Source organism: Podarcis vaucheri (assembly GCF_965113315.1).
Source record: "Podarcis vaucheri genome assembly, chromosome: 8".
NCBI classification, from domain to species: domain Eukaryota; kingdom Metazoa; phylum Chordata; class Lepidosauria; order Squamata; family Lacertidae; genus Podarcis; species Podarcis vaucheri.
In genome coordinates, this window is record NC_138766.1 from 79,572,608 (window position 1) to 79,599,547 (window position 26,940).

Sequence of the window (26,940 nt, forward strand, 5' to 3'; positions counted from 1 at the left end):
CTTTCAGTTGCCTGCTGTGTATAGTCTTTTTGTTTGAGTGTTGCCAGGTCAGTTTTCTTTGGTGAGAAGCAGCTGTAAGATTTGAATTCTGGGTGGTAGCAGAAGAGGAAGGACAATGTTTATTTCATCTTTATTTTAAGACGACGCATCCCTTCATTCTCGAGGAGTCAAAAAGCCACCATCTTGCTGCTGGGTGATATTGGAAAAATTAAAATTTATTTCTGGGACGGGTCATAAAGGTCCGTTTTACATGAAGCGGCACTTGCATTTTTATAGCAAAAGTAGCAGATGTGAATGCAACCCCCCCCCCACTGTAGTGTTTCTCCGTGTTTTGGTAATTACAGAAAGCTAGAGCATAAGAGCTTTGATGGAGCAGATGGGACGCGAGTGGCGCTGTGGGTTGAACCACAGAGCCTAGGACTTGCCGATCAGAAGGTCGGCTGTTCGAATCCCCACGATGGGGTGAGCTCCTGTTGCTCAGTCCCTGTCCTGCCAACCTTGTGGTTCGAAACCACGTCAAAGTGCAAGTAGATAAATAGGTACCACTCTGGCAGGAAGGTAAACGGCGTTTGCGTGTGCTGCTCTGGTTCACCAGAAGCGGCTTAGTCATGCTGGCCACGTGACCCAGAAGCTGTATGCCGGCTCCCTCGGCCTATAGAGCGAGATGAGCGCCGCAACCCCAGAGTCGGCCACAACTGGACCTAACGGTCAGGGGTCCCTTTACCTTTACTAGAGCATAATAAGAGCCTTGATGGAGCAGACAGAAAGCCTCCCTTCCACTCTAGCATTCTGGTCTCACAGTGGCCAACCAGATGCCTATGGGAAGCCTGCAAGCAGAAAATGAGTACAAGAGCCCTCTCCCCATTCGTACTGTCAACCACCCTGTGATCCTTGGATGAAGGGTGATATATAAATTTGATAAGTAAATAATTATGATTGCCAGCAACTGGTTTTCAGAGGCCTACCACCTCTCTGCTACTGAAGTTAGGGTCACGGGTGGCACTGTGGTCTAAACCACTGTGCCTCATGGGCTTGCCGATTGGAAGGTCGGCAGTTCGAATCCCTGTGACGGGGTGAGCTCTGTCCGTTGCTCTGCCCCAGCTCCTGACAACCTAGCAGTTCAAAAGCATGCCAGCACAAGTAGAGAAATGGGTACCGCTGCAGCAGGAAGGCAAACGACGTTATTGTGCGCTCTGATTTCCGTCACAGTGTCTTGTTGCGCCAGAAGCGGTTTAGTCATGCTGGCCACATGACCTGAAATTTGTCTGTGGACAAACGCTGGCTCCCTCGGCCTGAAAGCGAGATGAGTGCCGCAACCCCATAGTCGCCTTTGACAGGACTTAACCGTCCAGGGGTCCTTTACCTTTACTGGAGTTAGTACATATCTATTTTGGCTATCGGCAATTGATAGGCTTATCCTCCATGAAATTGCCTAAACCCCTTTTAAAGCCATTCAAATACAACACCACATGGTCTGGAATTCCATAGTTTAACCATGCAATTTTCATTGTGATATGTTCACACAACTTAATCCATGTGTGTGTTTGTGTGTGTGCAATTTTTATTGAATTTTCAAATTTTGCATTACAGATTAAACATCTTTTATTACACCATTCATTGACTTCCTGGCAAGCAGAATTAGAATAGGACAAGCTTCTTTCTGTACAGAAATACAATGACATTGTATTCAACAGCTGACATCCTGTCTGTTGTGCATCTTATTACTGTTGTGTGGCCCCTGATTTATTTTGGCCCCTGTACTTCAGCAGCTTGTAACCTTCTGAACACTGGAAAAAATGCCGAGGACTACTTTTCTACGAACGAAAGTGAATGAACTTGATCTAGTTCATTTCAGAAAAGGACAGACTCTTTTCTATTTGGGCAAGATGAACCTAAACTAGAACTAGTTCCTTTCAAAATGAACTTTCCCACCACAGGTCTGCAAGTGAACTCAGAGGCACACAACCCACCATTTGCCACACACATGAAAATATATGTATGTATTTTTTCCCCCTCAGTAAACTCAAAACAATGGGCATTCTTCTTCTCAATGTGATGTAGCCCAATTGTAGTTCCTTGTGAAGAAGGGTTTGGAGTTCTTTGAACAACACAAACCCCAAGTGGAATGTAATTTACCTCACAGAATATTTTCCTAGCATCCCTTCCTACTGGAACAACTCAAACTCTGGAGGGACAGAAATTTACCTCACAGAATATTCTCTCATCACCTTCCCTTTTTAGTCCCTAAGGGGACTAAAATTTACCTCAGAGAACATTCTCCCCACTGCAGCCATTCAAATGGTAAAGAGATCGAGATATCTCTCAGGAAACGGTTTCCCATAATCCAGATGACTGGCCGCGAGTCCTATACACATTGAACAAGTTAATTCCAGTTTTATGAGAAAGGGTTAGATGGGCTGTGGAAAAGAAAGATTGAATTGATTATGAACCAAAGGTTCTGGGATACAAGTTCTTTTACTGCGCTGTTATATTTCACATTTTTAAAAACTGTGAATAAAGAAAATGAGTTAATGCTGAATGATAGCTTCACTATGGCATGGGCAATAAACATAATTTTCTTATCAGCCCAATCCTCTTTGTCTATTAGCAAGTACTTCACAATGTTTGGAGAAGATAAATCACCTCACATATCTTGAAGCTTTTAAAGGCTTTGTATCAGATGATATACACCCTTAATCTCTTTGCCAAGTTAAACAGGATAAAAGATATGGCATAAATATATAACATAGAGCAATAACTCTCCATGAATACAGTAGCTAGTCATACTTTCTCCTAGCTACACAGAGCTTTACGAAATGCACCTAAAATGGTGCCTCAGAAAAAGGTTGCTTCCACATTTAAGCTTTTTCAGAGCTGCTGTTGCACAAGCCACTGAAAGATGAATTAATATAGTGTTTAATATAGAAATTGTTCTTTTGAAATAGAAGATTTATAAGGCTTATGCAGAAATAAGTCCCATTCAGCAAAGGGTCATTTCCAGTGTTAATTAAAAGGTTTCTGTTGCTGGGTCTGCTCTCAAGTGCCTCCTGTTGAGCATGGGATTACTGAGGAATAGCAGGTTAATTGCTCATTGAAGAAGATTGCTTAATTATCCTTTAATGGCAGTGTTCATTCCCAACAAGGTGCCAATTCTATGGTCAGAATTAGTCCCTGACCTATTATCCTGCATTATTTATTTTCTGTCACTCACAGAAAAATATTGTAATGGGCAAAAATATCCTTAGCGTCTTTGTTTTGTTTTGTTTTGTTTTTTTGGCAATTTAACAACATCATGTAGATCAATTATTTAGTAAACCTAGAGTTCCCAAACCTGGGTGGACTACTATTTTAAAATATTCAACGCCTTACCCTGCTGTCTCCCAAATGCTGACAAGCCTGTCCCCTCTAATATACCAAACTGCCCCATTCCAAATAATGGAATTTATTGCAGAATTAAAACATGGTAAGGCCCCTGGCTCTGATGGGATTTCTGCTGAGATTCTAAAAAATAAGTATGAAGATTGGTGGGAATCACCATTTGCTAACCTTCCCACTCTTATAGACCAATTTGGAATTATACCAAAATCATGGTTAACTTCTGTAACAATCCCAATCGATAAAAAGGCGATTCTGAGCAGCCGTGTAATGATTGCCCTTTTAGTCTTCTGTCCACTATAAGTAAACTCTAAACATTTATAGTGTTATATATTGGACTGGATTAAAATGAACAGAATTAATGGCCCTGAACAGATCGGATTTACAAAACGGAAATAAACTATTGATCACTGTCTCTCACTTGTCTTTCTAGCAGATAAATATATGAAATCCGAAAGGGGAAAGTTATACATGGACTTTATTGATCTGAAAAGTGCTTTTGACTCGATACCTAGAGGGCTGTTATGGGAGAAATTGAATGCTATTGGGCTAGAACCCCCTAGAATTACTTTTCTTGATAAAAAAATATGTGTCAGGTGAAGATCTCCCTGGATGGCCACTTGACACCTAGACTACTAAAGGAGTCTTTGCCCCATATCTATTTAATCCATTTTTGGATTATATGAAACAACATATTACTCAAAACCCAAGATCTTGGTATTTTCAAAGAGTTGGCATCCATCTAAATGGTGTATCGCTGATCAATAAATCAAGCAAGTTAAAAGCTTTAGGGACCACCTTTTATTACAATCTAAAATGGGTGACCCATCGTAATAGGATAACCAACTTAGTTAATTGCTCGGCAGCACGAATTAAACAACTCTGTTTTCTCGATGGTAACGAGAATGTGCCTGCAGCAGTTAGGGCCTATAGGAGAAAAACTGTTTTGCAACTCCTTTATGGGATTCCCTTATGGATAACTGACTTTAACAACAAAATTGAGGGTGTACAGGGATCCTTCTTCTGACAAATTCTAAGAGTTCCAAAATGTGTCTCCTATCTGGCTATGTGCACAGAGTTAGGCTAGCATCTTTTATAATCTAGGGGCTGGATTATGACTTTTAAATACTGGTTAAAAATTCACTTTAATGCAGACTTGGACAGTTTACTAACTTTTTTATTAAGAAATACACATAATTTTACAAGATTTTCTGATATTACCCTCAAACTCAGGAAATAGGGATTGGAATAGATTCCCTTCTTCGGATGAGTCACAAATCTTCTCTCTTATTAAGCAGAGACTGCTGGACCATGAAACCCAAAAACCTTACCCCTCCCAGCCTTTTGTATGTTCATCTGCTTACTTAGGATTGCAGTTCCACCATGGAGTAATGCCTAAATACTTTTATAATCTAGATACTCCATCGCACTGCAGAGCTTTTATGCTAGCTGGTCTAAATGCATTCTCCTCATCTGTATTGTTTGGAAGGTTTCAAAAAAATCCCCTTCCAGAACAGATTCTGCTTCTGTAATAAGAAAACATCACATAATTTTGGATTGCCTTCTTCTCAGCCGGCACCCTTCACAGAGATTCATAGTGACTCCCTTGCAGCTTAAAATATTGATTTACAAAGAGTCTGTAATCCTATATTTGTTGAGGGATGATACCCCCAAAACTACCAAGATTGCTTTGGGGTATTTAGCCGAGGTTTTTAAAGCTAAATCTAAAGTTGCCTGATTTACTCAATGGTGACTATCTAGTCATTGTATGTGTTTGGATTAGTAGTGTATTTGGCTGACTTTGAATGATTTATTGCTTAAACATATGCCAATAAAGGCCAATAACAAATAACAAACCTAGGACTGCCATACATCCAGATTTTCCCGGACATTACTGGGATTTCAAAAGGCAGCGCTTTGGTGTCCTGGTTTTTACTTTTTGAAATATGCTAGCCCTAGTAAACCACACTGAGATATTTTTTGATTAGGTGTGTATCAATCTTATGAAATAAAAATAAAATAATAAAATAGATTCAAGTGAAAGGAAGGATAGTAATTCCAGACAGAAGGACTAGTATTGTGGAAGCAACCCATCAGACCAGCCTTATACACGTCTACTCAGAAGTAAACTTACCGGGCTTTCTCCCCGGTAAGTAGATATAGAATTGCTGCTCAAGTTATTATTTGAGCTACTATGTTTGCAAAAGTGACTTTTGCCAGATCTGGACTATGTGGAGGAACATCTGAGCTTGCCAATGTCTTGCTTACATTCATTCTGGATTTGTCATTCAGCACTGAGTCAGTCTGGCAGCATCCAGAAAAGCTGTGTCCTTTCTACAGCAGTTTCATGACTGTTCAGAAAGAAGACCCAAGCGAAGAACTGACCTCTCCCATCCTTGCTGGCAAGCTCTTGTATAAAGAATTAGCGCTGCAATCTAAAACATGAGAGAGAGAGAAAAGCCCACCCAAACGCTGCCTTTTCCTAATGTGCTGCCCAGACAATTGTCAAATCGTCTTATAATTATAGGCAAAAAAATTCTCGGGGGGTTTAGAGACATGCGAGCATTCAAAGAGAGGCAACCTCAGGCCTCTCGCTTCCTCTGGAGTACCAGTGAATCAACTCACAAAGCACATTCCATGCTTGTAACAATGGGCAGCCCAGATACACTGTCAGGCCTGTCAGGTGGCATTTTCATCAGGGCGGAGGCTGCTCTTTGCAGAAAAGAACCCCATCATCGATGGCCGGGCTGTGCCAAATGGACTGACTGCACGAAGCGTTCCTGCCTTTTTCTTTCTCGTCTCCTCCCCGCATCTCTCTGGAAATCGGCTCTGCTGACAAACACAGCTACAGCGGTACCTCGGGTTAAGAACTTAATTCATTCCGGAGCTCCGTTCTTAACCTGAAACTGTGCTTAACCTGAGGTATCACTTTAGCTAATTGGGCCTCCTGCTACCGCCGCCGTGTGTTTTCTGTTCTCATCCTGAAGCAAAGTTCTTAACCTGAGGTACTATTTCTGGGTTAGCTGTGTCTGTAACCTGAAGCGTCTGTAACCTGAGGTACCACTGTAATAAGTTGCACATTGCAGCATGGAGTGAAAGCCTGAAGGAACAATGGGGACCTTTCAGAAATAACAACTGAAATGTATATTTCTCTTGGCAGCAGGCCTCCCTCTATTCTCAGCCTGGTATACATCAGGAGGAGCTCTCTGAGGTTGGGAGGGCTAAACCCGTGTCAGACCACTTAAGGTATAGTCAGGATATATGAAAGACATCGTTTTTCTTTTTGCTGGAACCATACCCCTTCTGCATTTAACCCCCCCCCAAAAAGCCCCCAAACCCCCCACAACCATTTAACTGCTGTCATGGAGAACATATGACATTGATTCTCAAACAGTGTGCCAGGGTTAACGTTGGGCGAGAAATATGACAATTCTGTGCCGAGGTGTGAAAAGTTTAGGAAGCGCTGTCCATTGTTAATGCCTTTTTCCTCACCATGTTGTTCACAAGTCCTCCCTCCCCCAACCCGGCACCATAGCTTGTTTTCAACTAAGTTTTGCTCAAAGGAGACCTCGTGAAATTAAAGGTCTAAACTTAGTTATGTTCATTAATTTCAGTGGGTCTCTTTGAGTAAAATTTAGCTAAGTACCACGCAATATATATATATATATATATATATATATATATATATATATATGCTTTCGTAGATTTTCACGGGTACAGGAATGCAGGTTTTGGTGTCTTCGGGTGTCTTCCCGTGTAAGAGTCGGGGTGTCTGTGTGACGTTTCGACGAGGTCTCACTCGTCATCTTCAGGCTGGTGCTTTCGGCTTCTTGTTACTCCCGTCTCAGATCAAAGCTTTGATCAGCTTTGATCTGAGACGGGAGTAACAAGAAGCCGAAAGCACCAGCCTGAAGATGACGAGTGAGACCTCGTCGAAACGTCGCACAGACACCCCGACTCTTACACGGGAAGACACCCGAAGACACCAAAACCTATATATATATATATATATATATATATATATATATATATATGTAAAGGTAAAGGTACCCCTGCCCGAACGGGCCAGTCTTGACAGACTCTGGGGTTTGTGCGCCCATCTCACATCTATTGGCCGGGGGCCAGCGCTGTCCGGAGACACTTCCGGGTCACGTGGCCAGCGTGACAAGCTGCATCTGGCGAGCCAGCGCAGCACACGGAACGCCGTTTACCTTCCCGCTGGTAAGCGGTACCTATTTATCTACTTGCACCCGGGGGTGCTTTCGAACTGCTAGGTTGGCAGGCGCTGGGACCGAGCAGCGGGAGCGCACCCCGCCGCGGGGATTCGAACCGCCGACCTTTCGATCGGCAAGCCCTAGGCGCTGAGGCTTTAGCCCACAGCGCCACCCGCGTCCATATATATATATATATATATATATATATATATATATATATGCTTTCGTAGATTTTCACGGGTACAGGAATGCAGGTTTTGGTGTCTTCGGGTGTCTTCCCGTGTAAGAGTCGGGGTGTCTGGGCGACGTTTCGACGAGGTCTCACTCGTCATCTTCAGGCTGGTGCTTTCGGCTTCTTGTTACTGGAACAGAGCAGAATCTGGTGTTTGAGTTCCTATAAATACTGTTGAGGGGTGTGGTGTATAGCCTCCAACGTTCTGGGCAGAGAGGAAGTTCCTAGATTAGTGTGCCTTTTCTTCTTTTGTTCCTTAATTACTTGAGGGATATCTTGAGTGATTTCATGAGTGATATTCTGAATACCACTGGGTGGGTCATTAAGTGTAGATTAGTTGCTAAAGCTTTCGTGTCTTGACCTCTTGAGCTTGTGAAGAGTTTTTCTGAGAAGATGGCTGTGCTGCATTTAGTTGTGCTCTGGCTTGGCTTCGTGTATAGGGGCGAGCTGTGATTTTGTGCCTTGTGCCAGCCAGATCTGTGTAGGGATTGCAGGGGGGTGCAGCATCCGGAGGTGCCACTATAGTTTGGCTACTGGATGGAGTTTGTAATATGTCTGTGGAGAGGGTCTGGGTTTGGGTCTGGTGTGGTTGATTGGTGACGGCGTTCTGTGTGCCTCTGGTTCTGGTGTCGGTTTTTGTGGGGAGGGCTAATTTCCAGATGTCTGGCAGGCGGGACGTGTCGTCACGCTTGTTCATGTTGTGAGGGTGTTTCTCTATCTCGATGGCTTCCATGATAATTCTCTTGTGGTGATGTTCCATGTTAAAGAGCAATTTGGAATCTGCAAAATTAATTTTGTGTCTTGTTTCTTTCCTGTGTTGGAAAAGAGAGGAAGTTTTTTCTTCTTTTTTGACAGCATTCTTGTGTTCTGCGATACGTGCATTTATTCGTCTGTTTGTTTGTCCAATGTACGTGGCTGGGCAGACTTTGTGTTTTATCTATGTGTGAGGGAAAGAAAAACTAGATAGCTTCCTCACACATCTCAACAGCCTACACCCCAAAATACAATTCACTATGGAAATAGAAGACAACAACCAACTCCCCTTTCTTGACGTCCTAATCTACAAAAAACCTGATGGCTCCCTAGGACACACTATCTACCGGAAAAAAACACACACCAACCGCTACTTACATGCACAATCACACCACCACCCTGCACAAATAAACTCCGTAGCCAAGACTCTCATCTCCAGAAACAAACGCCTGGCTGACAAAGACCACTTGACAACTGAGTTACAGAATCTCTCAAATGTGTTAATCGCCAATGGATACCAGAAAAACAGGGTTACGAAGCTAATCCAAAAAGAAACACCCCCCAAAAACCAAGACACAGAAGAAAACAATGGCATGGCCCTCCTTCCTTATATCAAGGGCACTACAGACAAAATTAGCAAAATCCTCCATAAACACAATATCAAAACAGCCTTCTGCACCAACCAAAAAATAGCCAATATCCTCAGAAACCCAAAAGACAAAATCCAGCTGGAAAACCAAGGGGTCTATGAAATACCCTGCAAAGTCTGCCCAGCCACGTACATTGGACAAACAAACAGACGAATAAATGCACGTATCGCAGAACACAAGAATGCCGTCAAAAAAGAAGAAAAAACTTCCTCTCTTTTCCAACACATGAAAGAAACAAGACACGAAATTAATTTTGCAGATTCCAAATTGCTCTTTAACATGGAACATCACCACAAGAGAATTATCATGGAAGCCATCGAGATAGAGAAACACCCTCACAACATGAACAAGCGTGACGACACGTCCCGCCTGCCAGACATCTGGAAATTAGCCCTCCCCACAAAAACCGACACCAGAACCAGAGGCACACAGAACGCCGTCACCAATCAACCACACCAGACCCAAACCCAGACCCTCTCCACAGACATATTACAAACTCCATCCAGTAGCCAAACTATAGTGGCACCTCCGGATGCTGCACCCCCCTGCAATCCCTACACAGATCTGGCTGGCACAAGGCACAAAATCACAACTCGCCCCTATACACGAAGCCAAGCCAGAGCACAACTAAATGCAGCACAGCCATCTTCTCAGAAAAACTCTTCACAAGCTCAAGAGGTCAAGACACGAAAGCTTTAGCAACTAATCTACACTTAATGACCCACCCAGTGGTATTCAGAATATCACTCATGAAATCACTCAAGATATCCCTCAAGTAATTAAGGAACAAAAGAAGAAAAGGCACACTAATCTAGGAACTTCCTCTCTGCCCAGAACGTTGGAGGCTATACACCACACCCCTCAACAGTATTTATAGGAACTCAAACACCAGATTCTGCTCTGTTCCAGTAACAAGAAGCCGAAAGCACCAGCCTGAAGATGACGAGTGAGACCTCGTCGAAACGTCGCCCAGACACCCCGACTCTTACACGGGAAGACACCCGAAGACACCAAAACATATATATATATATATATATATATATATATATATATATATATATATATATATAAAACATTAGGCAAGTTAATTTTCCTTCAGACTGCATCCTAGTGACTAAACAGTTTAATATTCAGATCTATCATATGGAAAATACATGCAACAGCAGAACAGTTTGTGTGTGTGTGTGTGTGTGTGTGTGTGTGTGTGTGTGTACTGACATAGAACAGTATTAGCATCACTTTCCAGACTTGAGGCAAAAGTGTTCCCTGCCCCTTTCAGATCTCAGTAAACTGATTCATTAATTAAGAATGACTACCGGTAATTTATGACTTCTCTAAATCTTCTCTGCAGCTATATGTGCAGGGAAGACTTGAATGAATCTTTGGAAAATTTGGGAATGTTTTTAAAACAAAAGCCAAAACACACACAAACTATTCAGTATGAGATAATCCAAAAATTCAAAGTCATTAAATAACAATGTTTTTTCAAGATACTATTGACTTCTGTATAATACCTCTAGGATCAGAGGTACCTCTGAATACCAGTTGCTAGAGAATCGAAGGAGAGGGTTCCCTTCGTGCCATGGTTTTGGGTTTGCCAGAGGCTGTTGTTTGGCCACAGTGGCAAACAGGATGGTGGACTAGGTAGGCTTTTGATCTGATCCAACACAGCTCTTCTTATATTAAAAGCCTTGGAGACTGGAAACAAAAGGTATGGTCAGGGAAAGCTGGGTGCTCAAACAAAGAAAGTTCCATTGGTTCCAAAGCACATTCTACCATTACAGGTGGTGCAGCAATAAAACTGCTAGCACATTTGCAAAGCTAAGCAGGGTCCTGCATGGTTTCAAACTGGATGGGAGACAGTGCGTTGAGATTCCTGGATTGCGGAGGGTTGGATGAGATGATCATCAGCATTCCTTCCAACTCTACAATTCTATGATTCTCAGTTCATCCAGGCTCTGGTCAAGTTGATAACACTGGTTCTCAGTAAATGGACATATTCATAGGCATGAGCCCAAGAAGATATCTAAGCCTGTCAACCTCTGACCCTGTTCGTACATTTTGTGACGTTAGCAGTGCAAGCCTCTTTTTACACGAAAACAAGGGAGTGGGCTACCACACAGAAGCTTGGTATAAATAGAGGACTTTTTGTTTTGATACGCAGATGTTTCAGTGGACATCAAAGGGAGCCAGGAAGAGAAATTCAGCAGAATTTCTCCTTTCTCCATTCCCTTTTGAAAAATGCTTGGCAGAACACCCTGAACCTGATGGTTAGGGGTCTTTGAGATGAGCAGCTGTTCCAAAGCAGGAAAGAGTCAGGCATATGCTAACTCCCTTCCATTTGACCTTGATAGTTAGGAGTCCAAAATGTTTCCTTCTTAAAGGATTCTTTTGGTGTTGATCTCTTCCATTGATCTCGTCATCTTTGTTGTAATGCTCATTAGTTCTAGCGGAAATGTAAAAGCACACCCCAGCATTTGGGGCAAGGCAAAATTAATTCACTGTATTGTAGTATCTCAGAATATAAACATTCTGATTCGTTTTCTAATGGTACAATGCACAATACCATCTGTAATACGCCTGTTGTTAATTCCATCTTCCAAGCACTGACACAAACTGAAAATAGTAATGTCCAAAACATTGCAGAAATGGGTTTTAAAAGGAAGAGAAAAGGGTGTTACCGCATCTCCCAACCAAACTTCTCAAAAATGCAGGAGGCTGCCTTCTACTGAGTCTGAGTCAGTATTGACTGGAGTTTCAGACATAAGTCTCTCTCCCAGTCCTACTTCGAGATGCTGGAGAATGAAACTGGGATTTTATTCATACAAAGCTACAACTTTCTCCTGAGGAGGAGACAATCTGAAAGGGTAGGGAAGATTGCACAGGGTAAGTCATTCACCTATATATCAATTTCCCCTTACCTGGTGTCTCTCCCTCCGCCCTCAACAAGAAGTTTATTAATGCGCACACCCCATTCTCCAAGGGCCCAGAGCACCCAGGGGTTCCAGCTCTTGCCCAGGGTTCAATTTCCTTGGAATGAAGGTCAGTGGAGACTGTGGTGTCATTAGGATATATGGTTTTATTTGCACATGCATACAACTGAAGCATAGGATGGAGGGACTCACAGCACTAACACACAAGCAGATCTTGCTTCTCCATTAGGTTTCCAGAGAAGGCCCAAGTCACAGCTTTGGGCCCAGAGCAGAGCAACAGATATGTCTCTGTTTCCAGCTTCAACATCAACCCAACCCAACCCACACACAGCCCCTTTGGCCTATAGTTCTCCATCCTAGGATGATGCAGCATCCATCCAGGTGAGCTGTTGGTAGGGGAAATGCCTGCCCATTTTTTCCTCTATGGCAACAGAGCAACCTCTTGGGAAGTATAAAATGTAATGGCCAGCTAAGGTCATTATCTTGCAAAGAACTCATCTGATCCATTCACCAGGTTTCTTCTTATAGCTTCTAACATAGAAAGTGGCCATATACCAGGTTGACTATTTGCCTGTTTCCCCCAGTGCTGTTCTCTCTGACTGGCAGTGGTTCTTCTTCTGGGTCCAGGCAGAGGTGCTATTAAATGGCAGTGCAATGGATTGCATCTGGGATATTCTGTATGTAAAGCAGAGAAGGAATTCTGAATTGGGGATGAATGGACAACTGTAGGCTGCAGTGGTATTATCCACATTTGAAGTAGATTGAGGGCCTGACCCAAAGTTTGAGAGTCCCATCAACCTTAACAGGAATTGCTAATATCATGCCTGCCGTTCTCCATGGCGAATTCCATTGTTGTACATCTGTTGTTACTGGAAAGAAGGAATAGCATAATCTGAATTCCTCTGCGTATTTGAAGGTAGCTCTGTCCAGTCCTTTTTCCTCAGGAAGTGTAAAGTTAAAGTAGGAACACAAATGACGCTCTTTGGATCAAGTCCCACCAACCCCACAAGTGCAGAGATTCAGTAAGAAGTCATTAGAAGTTCAGCTCACAAAGGACTTGCAGAATCAAGCTTCACCCTCTGGCCTTGCTGAATGTTGTGTATATAAAACTGCATCCCGTGGACCACTGAAAGAAATGTGTGAACATGGAGATTAGCCAGAGGTCTTTGCCAGAGCATCACTTAACTTCTCTGAACATCTGGCTGGCTTGAGAAGTAACTGCTGTTTGAAAATGGCTGTGGAACTTCTTCGTTTGATCAGGAAGGGCTTGTTCAAAAAGACACCTACCTGCATTTCAGGAGCTGCTGTGGTGGACTATAGTACAGTAGTTTGTTACAGTATATTCCTAGGTGCACACTAAGTGGAGGCTGCTGTCCAACCACAGCATAGAATTAGAACTGTAAAGTTGGAAGGGACCCTGAGGGTCACCTAGTGTCAGGGACTGGGCAGAGGAGGAATGGTGGAGACCGCCTCACCAGCCTGACACTTCCAGAGAAGAAGATGGCAGTTCAGAATCACAACAGGGGTTTGAGGGAGATCACAGCTCAGAGGCAGATGAGGGGGAAAGATGGGAAATAATGGGAGAGGAGGAGGAGGAAGAAGGGGTGAAAGCTGATGGGCACAGTGTCTTTAGAAAGCATTCCAGACCCTCCCTCTCTCCCAGAACCGACGAGCATTGAAAGTAGGAGAGCAAAGAGCTCAAAGGCAGAGGGCACTTTTCAGTATCCATAGCTGAGCCGCATGAGAGAGGAAGGGGGTGGAGACTCACTTGGGGCAACGCCATTATTCCAAGAGGTTGCATTTCCAAACATCTCTCTGTGACTATTGAAGCAATTGGTAAGAACTTTTCCCTGTCTTATCCATTCCTGGCAACCTGCCGTGGGGGCTGGATCCTCTGCCGCCTGACACCTAGTCCAATGTGTTCGGATGGTGAGTTTGACTTCCATTTGGTTCATCTCCAGACAATGGAAATTGTCCTCTGGACTAATCTTCCAACTCCCTCAACACAATAGCTCTGAAGTACACCAAGCAAAGATTCCATGGCTTAAACTATTAAGTTTCCTAATAGGAAGCGAACCTAAACAGACTTACTCACCTGGGACCAAACCTATGTTGACCTTGATGGGACTTACTCACAGGAAAGCAAGGCACCACGCTTGGAAATCTGAGGTTAATCAACCCAACTGAAGCCCTGAAGAAGCTTTGGGATTGGGACTGGGGTGCCTAAAGCAGGAGGCCAACGATAGGTGGAACCAGAGCCAATGGCAGGCACAGATTAAAGAACTGGGCCCAAACTAACAAAATGAATTTCAGTAAGGACAAATGCTCAGGTTCTACACTTAGGCAGGAAGAGCCAGCTGCACAAATATAAGGTGGGGGACACCTGGCTTGCCAGTAGTACACGTCAAAAGGATCTAGGAGTCTTAGTAGACCACAACCTTAACATGAGTCAACAGTGTGATGCAGCAGCAAAAAAAGCTAATGCTATCCTAGGCTGCATCAACCGAAGTATAGTGTCCAGATCAAGGGGAATAATAGTACTGCTCTATTCTGCCTTGGTCAGACCAAGCCTGGAATACTGTATCCTGTTCTCAGTGCCACCATTTAAGAAGGATGTTGACAAGCTGAAAGATGTGCAGACGATAGTGACCAAGATGATCAAGGGTCTGAAAACCAAGTTAGGTAAACGTAAAGGGACTCCTGACCATTAGGTCCAGTCATGGTCGACTCTGGGGTTGTGGCGCTCATCTCGCTTTATTGGCTGAGGGAGCCAGCGTACAGCTTCCGGGTCATGTGGCCAGCATGACTAAGCCACTTCTGGCGAACCAGAGCAGCACACGGAAGCGCCGTTTACCTTCCCGCCGAAACGGTACCTATTTATCTACTTGCACTTTGACGTGCTTTTGAACTGCTAGGTTGGCAGGAGCAGGGACCGAGCAACGGGAGCTCACCCCATTGCGGGGATTCAAACCGCCGACCTTCTGATCGGCAAGTCCTAGGCTCTGTGGTTTAACCCACAGCACCACCCGCGTCCCGAAAACCAAGTTACAAGAAAGGAAATTCCTACTTAACATCAGGAAGACCTTTCTGACAAGAGCAGCTGGAACTGATTCCCTCAGAAAGTGGTGGACTCTCCTTCCTTGGAGGTTTTCAAGCAGAGGTTGGGTGGCCATCTCCCATGGATGCTTTAGTTGAGATTCCTGTATTGCAAAGGGTTGGACTAGATGACCCTTGGGGTCCCTTCCAACTCTATGATTCAAATAAGCATAAATCCATCTGTACAATGCACGGCCCAAATGAAAAATGGAAGATGAGTAAATAATTGGACGAGCTGCAAGGCAGCTTCCTGAGTTCCTAAGTAAACGTAAATACAACCTTTTAAAAAATAAGCATATATTTCACTCATACCAAAGACAGAGACTGAAAAGACTCAATTGAAGAACTACCGCCCAATCTCGTTACTCAATGTGGATTACAAAATTTTTGCAGACATTTTAGCAAAAAGATTTAAAAGAGTATTGATGGAAAAGATCCACAGAGACCAAGCAGGCTTTCTCCCAAAGAGACACCTCTCAGACAATGTTAGGATTATAATAGACATTTTGGAAAAGTTAGAGGTGAATATAAACACCAAAGCAGTTTTGATATTTGTGGACGCGGAGAAAGCCTTTGACAACATTTCTTGGAGTTTTATGAAAAAGAATCTTCATGGGATGGGGGTAGGACAAGGTTTTGAGAATGGTGTGGGTGCAATATACTCTGAACAAAAAGCTAAGTTGATTGTAAATAATGTGATAACGGAGGAACTTAAGATAGAAAAAGGAACACGACAGGGATGCCCAATTTCCCCATTGCTTTTTATTTCTGTCCTGGAGGTTTTGCTGAATATGATTAGAAATGACCAGCAGGTTAAAGGGGTACAGGTCGGAGCAAAACATTACAAGTTAAGGGCTTTCGCAGATGATTTAGTCCTGACTTTACAAGAGCCATACACTAGTACGAAAAAGGTGTTGGAGATAATCCAACAATTTGGCCAGGCAGCCGGATTTAAGTTGAATAAACAAAAAACTAAAGTCCTAGGGAAAAATTTGACAGATATAGAAAAGAACAAGTTTCAAGAAGAGACGGGTTTGACGGTGATTAAGAAGGTGAAATACCTAGGGGTTAACCTAACATCTAAAAATTTGAATTTGTATAAGGACAACTATGAAAAATGTTGGACAGAAATCAAAAAAGATCTAGAAATATGGTCAAACTTGAGATTATCAATGTTAGGCCGAATTGCAGTAATTAAGATGAATGTATTGCCTAGAATGTTATTTTTGTTTCAAACTTTGCAAATACTTGACAAGATGGACTGTTTCAAGAGGTGGCAGAAAGATATCGCGAAATTTGTCTGGCAGGGCAAAAAGCCCAGGATAAAATATAAAATATTAACAGATGTAAAAGAAAGAGGGGGATTTGCCCTGCCGGACTTAAAATTGTATTATGAAGCAGCAGCATTCTGCTGGTTGAAAGAGTGGATGCTCCTCGAGAATACAGATATCTTGGACTTAGAAGGTTTTAATAATGCATTTGGTTGGCATGCATATTTATGGTATGATAAAATTAAAGTGCATAGTGCCTTTAAAAATCACATTGTAAGGAAAGCGCTGTTCAATGTTTGGATGAGATATAAAGACTTGCTGGAAAATAAAACCCCTAGATGGTTGTCACCTTTAGAGGCGAAGGCCCACAAGAAACTCAATATGGAGGTCGGATGGCCAAAGTATTGTGAGATTCTAGAACAAGATGGAGAGAGACTGAAACTAAAGAGCCATGAAAACCTAAAACCCAAAGTACAAGATTGGCTCCACTATTACCAAATAACGGAGGTTTTTAAACAAGACAGGAAAATTGGCTTCCAGGTGGAAAAATCAAAACTTGAGACAGAATTGTTAGAACCCAATACTAAGAATCTGTCAAGAATGTATAACTTGCTGTTAAAATGGAATACACAAGATGAAGTAGTTAAATCAGCCATGATTAAATGGGCACAGGACATCGGTCATAATATAATGTCAGCTGACTGGGAAAGGTTGTGGAACACCGGAATTAAATTTACGGCATGTAGTGCCTTAAAGGAAAATGTAATGAAAATGGTTTACAGGTGGTACATGACCCCAGTCAAGCTGGCAAAAATTTATCATTTGCCCGACAATAAATGTTGGAAATGTAAAGAAACTGAAGGTACTTTTTATCATCTTTGGTGGACGTGCCCGAAGATTAAGGTCTTCTGGGAGATGATATACAATGAAATGAAAAAGGTATTTAAATATACCTTTCTTAAGAAACCAGAGGCCTTTCTCTTGGGCATTGTCGGCCAATTGGTGCAAAAAAAAGATAGAACTTTCTTTATGTATGCAACAACAGCAGCAAGAATATTGATAGCAAAGTATTGGAAGACACAAGATCTACCCACCGTGGAAGAATGGCAGATGAAAGTGATTGACTACATGACTTTGGCGGAAATGACGAGCAGAATTCGAGACCAGGGGAAGGAGACTGCGGAAGAAGATTGGAAGAAATTCAAGATTTATCTTAAGGACCATTATAAACTTGAGGAAGTTTAGAATGTCGAGATTCGATAGAGATAAAGGGTTGCAGTAATATAAGATTAGAATAAGAAAGGACTATAATAAATTAGAGTTGGAAAAATATGTATAAGTTGCTGTAAAATTTGGACATGAGGATGCAGAAAGGGGAGGTATGGGGAAGTCCGAGGAAAGAAGTTTACGAAATGACATTATGAAACCACACTTCTTTGTTTGTTTGTTTGTTTTTTTTGTGTTTGTTTGTTATAAAAACTTTTGTAAAACTAATAAAAAATATTATAAAAAAAAAAAGACGCTACTGAGAAACATGTTTTTCATTTTCTCCCTCATGCACCTCTCTGATTCCCCACTCCCCTTGTGAGCCACAGATGTTTCCTACACCCCCATTTGGCCCCTACCTCTTTCCACCTGCTTCCTCCTGCAGTCCCTGCCAATAAAAGTTTTCACCAGCGCTGCGCAGGAACTTGACATAAAGCGGATCTCTTCTGAAAACAAGCTGTGGTACCTCACCCCCTGGGAGCGCTCCTTCTCCCACATAACACCGCAAGGTTGCAGCCTCCCTCAAAGGGTTTGGCGCTGCTGCATTCCAAGCAAATATACTGAATAACCCCCACCCACCCCATGCAGAAAATATCACATTTCTCCATTGAAATGTTTGCCCCATCCTTTTCTCTCCAGGGCACGCATAAGGCTTCTCATGTGATGCGTAGATTACCTCATCCATGTCAAGTTCAGGAAATGTTTCATGAGGACATTAAGACTTAAGTTCAATGCCACCTAGAGTAGTAGTAGTAGTAGAAGAAGAAGAGTTTGGATTTGATATCCTGCTTTATCACTACCCGAAGGAGTCTCAAAGCGGCTAACATTCTCCTTTCCCTTCCTCCCCCACAACAAACACTCTGTGAGGTGAGTGGGGCTGAGAGACTTCAGAGAAGTGTGACTGGCCCAAGGTCACCCAGCAGCTGCATGTGGAAGAAGAAGAAGAAGAGTTTGGATTTGATATCCCGCCTTTCACTCCCCTTCAGGAGTCTCAAAGCGGCTAACAATCTCCTTTCCCTTCCTCCCCCACAACAAACACTCTGTGGGGTGAGTGGGGCTGAGAGACTTCAAAGAAGTGTGACTAGCCCAAGGTCACCCAGCAGCTGCATGTGGAGGAGCCGGGAATCGAACCCGGGTCACCAGATTACGAGTCCACCGCTCTTAACACCACACTGGCTCTCAATTTGCACTAATGAACATGAACCTGCTTGTGGGTATTTAGGTGGCCACTGTGAGAACAGCGTTCTGGGCTAGATGGGCCGCTGGCCTGATCCAGCACTCTTCTTATGATCTTATTACATCCCCATTAGTCTTAATTTCAGTGGGACTACTCTTGCATACTGATCAAGGGCCCTTATTTTCCTGGGACATTCATGGAATTGCATAAACCACCCCAGCTTCTGATTGCATCTTAGAATGTCCTTGTGCTGAGTCCGGGGATAACCCAAGTAACGCAGTCCAAGTCTGGTCCCGAATCCAAGGGTTCCGCGAGGAGTCAGTCCGACAGGGCCAAGGCAGGACACTAGGCAGGAAACTAGGCCAGGTCAGGCACAGGATCACAGGCAGGTTCTGGCAAACAGCAATGTTGTTCCCACAACCTGGGGTGGGGTCCAGCAGCCTTTGTGGTGTAGTGGTTAAGAGCAGTAGTCACGTAATCTGGGAAACCGGGTTCGTGTCTCCGCTCCTCCACATGCAGCTGCTGGGTGACCTTGGGCCAGTCACACTTCTGTGAAGTCTCTCAGCCCCACTCACCTCACAGAGTGTTTGTTGTGGGGGAGGAAGGGAAAGGAGAATGTTAGCCACTTTGAGACTCCTGAAGGGGAGTGAAAGGCGGGATATCAAATCCAAACTCTTCTCCTTCTTCTTCTTCTTCTTTTATCTCTGTCGGGGTAACGGTCGGTCCTGATCCCCCGGTGACTCACCTCCCTGTCTCGCCCAAAGGCGAGCACTCCTCCTGCGAGTACTCAGGTCTCTCCTTCTCTCAGACCTTAGTCTCTCCAGCTTGGGAGATGTCGGTGGGTTACTAGACCCTCAGCCTCCCCTGACCCAACTGGTAGCAGAGCAGCTGTAAGTGATTGCCCAGCTGGAGGCAACGAGGTAATTCCCACATCTGGAGCCAGGGCAGGTTCAGGCCCTTGACTCGACCCAGCTGGTGCTTGTTGCAGGGGAACCTGTACAGACTGGGGCTCTTCAGAATCAGGCCCCAGACTAGGTTCAGCTGCCACCTGAGGCAAAGGATCCAGTGTGGACTGAGACGCCTCTGGTTCCGAGTCTGAGCCTGAGTCCCCCGCCATCACAGTCCTGTTTTCCCTCTTCTGCACAGTCAACACTGAGCACTGGAAGAGGATCAGCCGGCACTTGCGTTTAGCAGTGGAACTCTCATGAAGCGGAACCTCTGAGCATGTTCAAAGCATGTCCTTGCTGGAGTGGAGGTGGCGGACATGTCCAATGCTCTTGGCAGCCCCTCTCTGCTGCTATGAGATGCGGTGTGGGCAGAGGAAGCGAGTGAGAAATGAAGGGGAGGAGCAGTTGCTAGGTAGGGGCTGCAGCAGGGGAGGCAGCCAGCTGACTCATGCATCTCTTGCTGCTGTGCTTCTGCGTGAGCCAGCTGACTTGTGTGGCAGCGCAGCGCCAAAAGGCACATGTCCTGATTTTCAGCTGGAAAATGTTGGAGGGTGTGCACTTGGTAAAACCTAGTTGAATACCACTACTCTCTAGCCTTGAATGGGGAAGAGAAAACCCTGCTGACATGCTGTGCTTGAAAATGAAGGCGCTCCAGGCAGTTGTTTTCGGTATCTGCTCATCTACACATGTCCCGCATGTTATTTTCTGCAAGCAAGTGGCTTTTGTGAATAAATGGCATTATAAAGATACAGGGGTGCCTTGGGTGGATCACCCATGAGAAACATGGTTCTTCAGGGTCTTAAAGCCTTTCATGGCCTAGGACCCTCGTACCTACAGGACCGCCTCTCCTGGTATGCCCCACAGAGAGCCTCAAGGTCCATAAATAGCAACACCCTACTGGTCCCGGGGCCTAAGGAAGTTAGGTTAGCTTCAACCAAAGCCAGGGCCTTTTCAACACTGGCGCCGGCCTGGTGGAATGCTCTGCCTCATGAGACCAGGGCCCTGCAGGATCTGATTTCTTTCCGCAGGGCCTGTAAGACAGAGTTGTTCCGCCTGGCCTTCGGCTTGGAGCCAGTTTGATTCCCTCCCCCCTCTTTCTTTTTTCTTTTTTCTTTCTCCTCCTGTGATGAGGTTGCATTTTAATATCTTAATGTTTCAATATTTTAATGTTGTATTTTAATCTTGTTTTTAAGTTGTATTCATTCAACTTGTTTTTATTATTGCTTGTTAGCCGCCCTGAGCCCGGCCTTGGCTGGGGAGGGTGGGGTATAAATAAAAAATATTATTATTATTATTATTATTATTATTATTATTATTATTATTATGTCTCACCCTTTCTATGAGAAGGGCCTGCTGGATCAGACCAAAGACACATCGAGTTCAATATCCTGTTATCAGAACCCATAAGAAACCTGCAAGCAGCGCAAGAGTGCTCTCACCTCCTGCAGTTTCTAGTAACTGGTACTGAGAAGCATTACTGCTACTGCCTCCTCTTGAGGACCATTAAATGGAGATGCTGAGATGCCTGCATGTGTCCTACAGCACCTCCCTTGGCTTAATACCTCACAGTCCTGAGCTATCAGCTCTTGCTAATGCATGAAGTGATCTTAACTCTTCCTTCTATAAAAGACAGCAAGAATGTTTAAAGAGGAATGACCGCTCCCCACATCAAATGGGGTGCCTTTTGCGTGGTCGCGTGCAGCCCCCCAGATCCCGGTGCAACGCCTGGTAGTTTGGGCTGGCTTCATCCTCCCCAGGCTGGATACCTGGAGGTCTCCTCCTACCTCTGCCAATTGCCCAATCCCGCCTGGGGAGGCGTTGCCAGGGGATCGGCCAGGTAAGGGGAGGGACTGTCCTGTTCACACAACAGAAGGTGATGCTTACCTGCGAAGCGGCAGGCGGCTCCAGAGCTTCTCCCACCCTACCCTCCCTCAATTAAGACTTCTTTTGCAGGTTGACCTCTTCTCCACAGGTATGCAGGCACTTCTACGTCAGGGTCGCTGCTGAAGGGCCAAAAAGGAATTTCCCTGCATCGGCAGGTTTTGCCTTTCCCATAGCAAAACGTCACAACTTGGGCAGAATCCTTTAGTCTATCTTCCTAAATGGGGGGGGCAGAAGTGGTGACCCACGCCCCCTTGAAGCAGTGATACCAGGGTTCCCCATTAAAGGGGTCTTGAGGGGAGGCATTGGCCATAAGCCGAGAAGTTGTCATTGCTCTCCCCTCCAACGGCGGCGAAACGGGAGGCGGACTCTCTGCTTGAACATATGTTCTCCAGAGCCAGCCCAATCCCCACACATTCTGGATAACCCTGAAGTCTCCCAGATCCCTGACTGGGGACTGGGAAGGATGAATGTCCAATGCCTGAGCCAAGGTCTCCCTACATCTGAAACTTGATAAAGTTGTGGCCAATTTTAATCCCATAGCACGTTGTCTTGAGTCATTATTCCACTTGGGGGTCGCCTGGGGTTGGGGGGACTCCGCCTGTCCACACAATATAATCATCCCAGTCTGGACTAGACAAGGAGTTGAAACGCTTTCCAATGACTGTCCGGAAATAATGATTTGCTAGCAACAGCTGCTTGCAATTATTGTGGGTACTCCTAAATTACGAGTCTATGAACTAGCCCTTGATTAAGATTAATTTCAGAAAGAATAATCCTTGTAACACTTGCAAATAGCTGCGCCAGTCACAGTCTTTCGTCTTTGTTATAGCAATCCATTATTTTAACATGGTGGTCAGTTCCAAAATATAAAGTTGTCAGCGTGCCTACAGATTTTGGCATTTCCCTCTAACTTTGTTTTAACATATTGTTTAAACCAAGTTTAATAGTGTTGATTTTCCTCTCGGGCTCTTTGCCATTGCAATGGATTGACAATTGGTTCAAACTTCTGAGCCAAATTGTACAAATCAGCTGAATGAATGATTCGTTATGAAGCTGGAAGTTGAATTTTGCCTTATGACACCCTTGAATACAAACAATCCACGCTGCAGCACCAATGAATCAATACTGTCCAAGAGGAAAGTCTGGTATGGTGAGTTGAGTTCAAATATGAGGAAATCACTCAAATCTGAGGTGTAGCCTCATCAATTTCAGCTTAAATTTCTCTGGATCACATTCTGGACAGTTTAGTGGCACACTGGTGCAGCAATAAAACTGCCAGCACATTTGCAAAGCCAAGCAAGGTCCACTATGGATTCAAACTGGATGGTGGAACCTCGTGTGAGATTCCTGCATTACAAGGGGCTGGACTAGATGGCCCTTGAAGTTCCTTCCAACTCTCCAATTCTATAACCGCCTTACAATAACAAATGGTTTCAACAATTATTTCCTCTTCCCAGGGAACTAGTTCTGTGGGCTTCTGAGATCTCAGGGCAAAATTCTCAACATCTCAGCAATCTACACTGTCCAGGTTCCTTTTGGGTGAGGAGCCCTGACAGATAAAATGGTGGTTTTTTTGTTTTGTTTTGTTTTTAAAAATAACAATAACAATAATGCAACTTGGCTCCTTACTAACCCTCTGCAAACAGAAGGGCACTTTTTGTTCACAGTCTGCAAGAGTATGGATTTTCTAGCTTTAAGAGCAGAGCATCTGTTTTGCATGCAGAAGGTCATTAGTTCAATTCCCTGCACCTCCAGGTAGGTTTTTTTTGTTTTTGAAAACCCACCTAAAACCCTACACAGTCATACCTCAGGTTACAGACGCTTCAGGTTGTGTTTTTTTGGGTTACGGACTGCCGAAACCCAGAAATATCAGAACGGGTTACTTCCAGGTTTCGGCGGCCGTGCATGCGCAGAAGCACCGAATCGCAACCCACAACGCGTGTGCAGATGCGCAGACGCGGGTTGTGAACACTGCGGGTTGCGAACGTGCATCCCGCACGGATCACATTTGCAACCCGAGCATCCACTGTAGTGCTGCTTCCGTGCAGACAATGCTGAGCTAAACAAACAAATGGTCTGAGTCAGAGTAAGGCAGCAGCCTTATTTTTTTTTAAAAAAATCAATATCTCTCCCCCCCCCCCGTCTCCTGCACTGCCTTTCATGCTGCTCTGGAGTGTCCCCCAACCCCGAGAAGAGTTTTTTGAGGAGCAAAGTAGCTACTGGGGGAAGGGGAGATTGTTGGAAATGGATGCTCCTTTCTGTGAGTGTGAGGGCCCTATCAGTGGGACTCCACTTATAGGATGCTTCTGCCAATAGAACCCTTGTTAGGATACAAGCCTACTAGAGTAGAAAAGACTAGAGAATTTTGCATTGATTCTGGGATGTGGGCAGCACCAGTGGTTTCTTTAATGGCATCGGTCCAGTATATCTGAAGGAGCATCTCCACCCCCGTCGTTCTACCCGGACACTGAGGTCCAGCGCCGAGGGCCTTCTGGTGGTTCCCTCACTGCGAGAAGCCAAGTTACAGGGAACCAGGCAGAGGGCCTTCTCGGTAGTGGCACCCACCCTGTGGAACACCCTCCCACCAGATGTCAAAGAGAACAACAACTACCAAACTTTTAGAAGACATCTGAAGGCAGCCCTGTTTAGGGAAGCTTTTAATGTTTGATGTATTACGGTGTTTTAATATTTTGTTGGAAGCCACCCAGAGTGGCTGGGGAAGCCCAGCCAGATGGGCGGGGTATAAATAATAAATTATTATTATTATTATTTAAACTCCTCCCACCCATTCCTTATACTCCCTTAATTAGGGTGACCCACAATTCCTACATTAAGGAAAGCAGCCCTCTATTTCGAGGATTCCTCTATTTGAAAAGCCTGGATGTATTTCCCCTTCGTTGTCGTTGGCAATGCGGCCACTCTGTCTTCTTCTGTATCAATACTATGGCACCATGGCAGGCAGGTAGTTCTTTGTCGGGTGAATTGATGTGGAAAGGTTTGAAGGCCCTGGCTGAGCAAGTTGATGCATTGGGAAGCTCCCACTTCTGTGAGACAAATGGTTACTTTGGCTGGACTCTGGAGGAAAGTTCAGTAGATTACTAAAGGCAGCTTCTCTCCCCGCAGCTTCCATAACCGCTGCGGAAGGCAGCTTGCAGCTGGCTTGTTTGCTGTCTGTTGTTATAACAAAATGTTAAACTACAGCAGCAATCACAAATGTTATTTCCAAGATGCTGTTGCGGACGCTGGCTAGAGAAGACAGCTTCTCGTTTTTCTGCAGTTTGTACAAACGAGGGATCCTCCCCTGCTGTGTGTTCCTCTGCCAAAGCCAGCAAATTTGTCTCCTTATTGTTAATGAGCTTGCAAAAAGGAAAAAGGAAGAAAGGAAGAAATGCAATGAGAGGCCTGCCTCGCACATCGGAGGAAAGTCGGAAATGTCCATTTGCACCCACCAGGGACCACATCTGTTGAGTAAAGATAGCTGTTAGGATGGCTTGCATCAACAATGAATGCTGAGTGGAAGGGGGTGATGATTTTGCACTGAGGAATTCTCAGTTATCATTATAGCATGTTTGTAGCAGTGCTTGCACACATTTGTGCAATCATACAAAATATAGAATGAGGCTGAATTTACTGTTTTTGCATAGTTCAAACCCTGATCTACCCCACAGTAGAATGAGGTGGGAGAATCCTGAGTTGGTAGAATGAATTGTGTAGCTTCTGGTGGCAGGTGGGTGACCCCATTTTGAATGTTCCGTTCCTTAATCAAACATCTGCACATCGTGCAGGCAGGTCTTTTTGCCAACAAGATGGTTATTTTATTCAGAAAATGTGTAAACGAGTGTTGCACAAGTAAAACACAGCTAAAGTCCATGCAGTTCCACTCTTGGGTGTGTGCTTGGCAGCGAACACAGGTTTGCTTTAGTGCAATAGTGTAAGATTGCCCCATGTACATTAAGACAAGGAGAAATTAAAGGGCCCACAGCAAGGAAATGGAGAATTGAGTCATTCTGGCTCATAACAGTCCGCTTGCACTGCATTAACAAGTGACATGTGATAGAAAATGAACAGAGGTCTCCATAGGCCCATAAAAACAGTCACTAGCTGGTCACAAATGATGTATGAATGATTAAATAATACCATGACCTGTAACAGCAGAGCTTCTGTTGATTTCTTCACTAACTGCCTTGTGAGCAACAAACTTTCCAGCACTGCAAAGAGAAAGGCAGGGAGCACATTTGTAATGCACACATCCCAAGGACCGCAGCTCAAGGCTTTCATCAGCCCCCTTTACACAGTAGTGGAAGTTCTGCTCTGTCCAGTCCACATTGGCATTTTGCCAATGCAAAAATCTGATGGTCTGAGGGGTCATCTGAACTTGCACTTAGTGTCCAGTGCATACAAAGCACAGGTCCAAGCAGTTTTCTGCTTGTCCCACACTTTCTAGACACAGGTCTGAGCGGTTTTGCCTTTCCCCCACCACTTTCCCCAGGGAAGCTGCTCTTTAGCGATAAATCAGAACAAATGTCAATCTGGAGAAAACCTAATGGAAGTTTGCTCCAGTTGAGCAGTAGAGATCAGGTTTCCTGGCGGGTGGGGGACGGACACAGTGGGACAAGTTCAAATCTGGATGAGCCCTAAATATTGGAGCAGATAATCTTTACCCATCCCTATTTTACAGAGTGTGGCTCCTTTTGATATGCAGTATGCCTTGCCTTCATAGCTCAGTTGGTAGATCATGAGATACTTCATCTCATGTCAGGGTTCAGGGACTCAGCTTCCTCCCCGCCTTTGGTAGTAGATAAGTAGAACAAAGTGAAAGGAGTTTCTTACTAGTTAGAAATTTTAATGATCATACCAAGAGAACAAAGAATCCATTCCTAGGAATGAAGGTGCTCCCAATTAAGGGTTCCACCCACTTCCTCCCTAGTCACCCACGTCTTGCAACCTGATCTCGCAACCACTGTGATTTCTGTGCTGCCACCTTATCTGCTCTCTTTGACCTTCAGCTGAGTGAATATATGCTTTCCAGCGACAGTGAGTCTATTAACTCCCTCCCTCCCTCCCAGTTCTTCTTCTCCTAGTACTTCACCATCCAGTACTTCCCAACTTCTGTCTTCTGAACTATGTCCCTCTGCAAACTAC

General features: G+C 44.4%; 2 long non-coding RNA genes across 2 annotated transcripts in view; both read right to left on the reverse strand.

Moving 5' to 3' along the window:
- Positions 1–22,339, reverse strand: part of LOC309539699 — a 357,400-nt gene extending 335,061 nt beyond the window's left edge. Inside the window, exon 1 of the long non-coding RNA XR_014222964.1 lies at positions 22,178–22,339. This is a non-coding gene — a long non-coding RNA (uncharacterized lncRNA). The remainder of the gene's footprint in view (positions 1–22,177) is intronic.
- On the reverse strand, positions 1,578–2,781 carry LOC309539121. The gene is made up of 2 exons (XR_014222705.1): positions 2,265–2,781; positions 1,578–1,787 (listed from the first exon to the last, which is right to left on the reverse strand). It is a non-coding gene; the product is annotated as an uncharacterized lncRNA (long non-coding RNA).
- Positions 22,340–26,940: the final 4,601 nt, after the last annotated feature.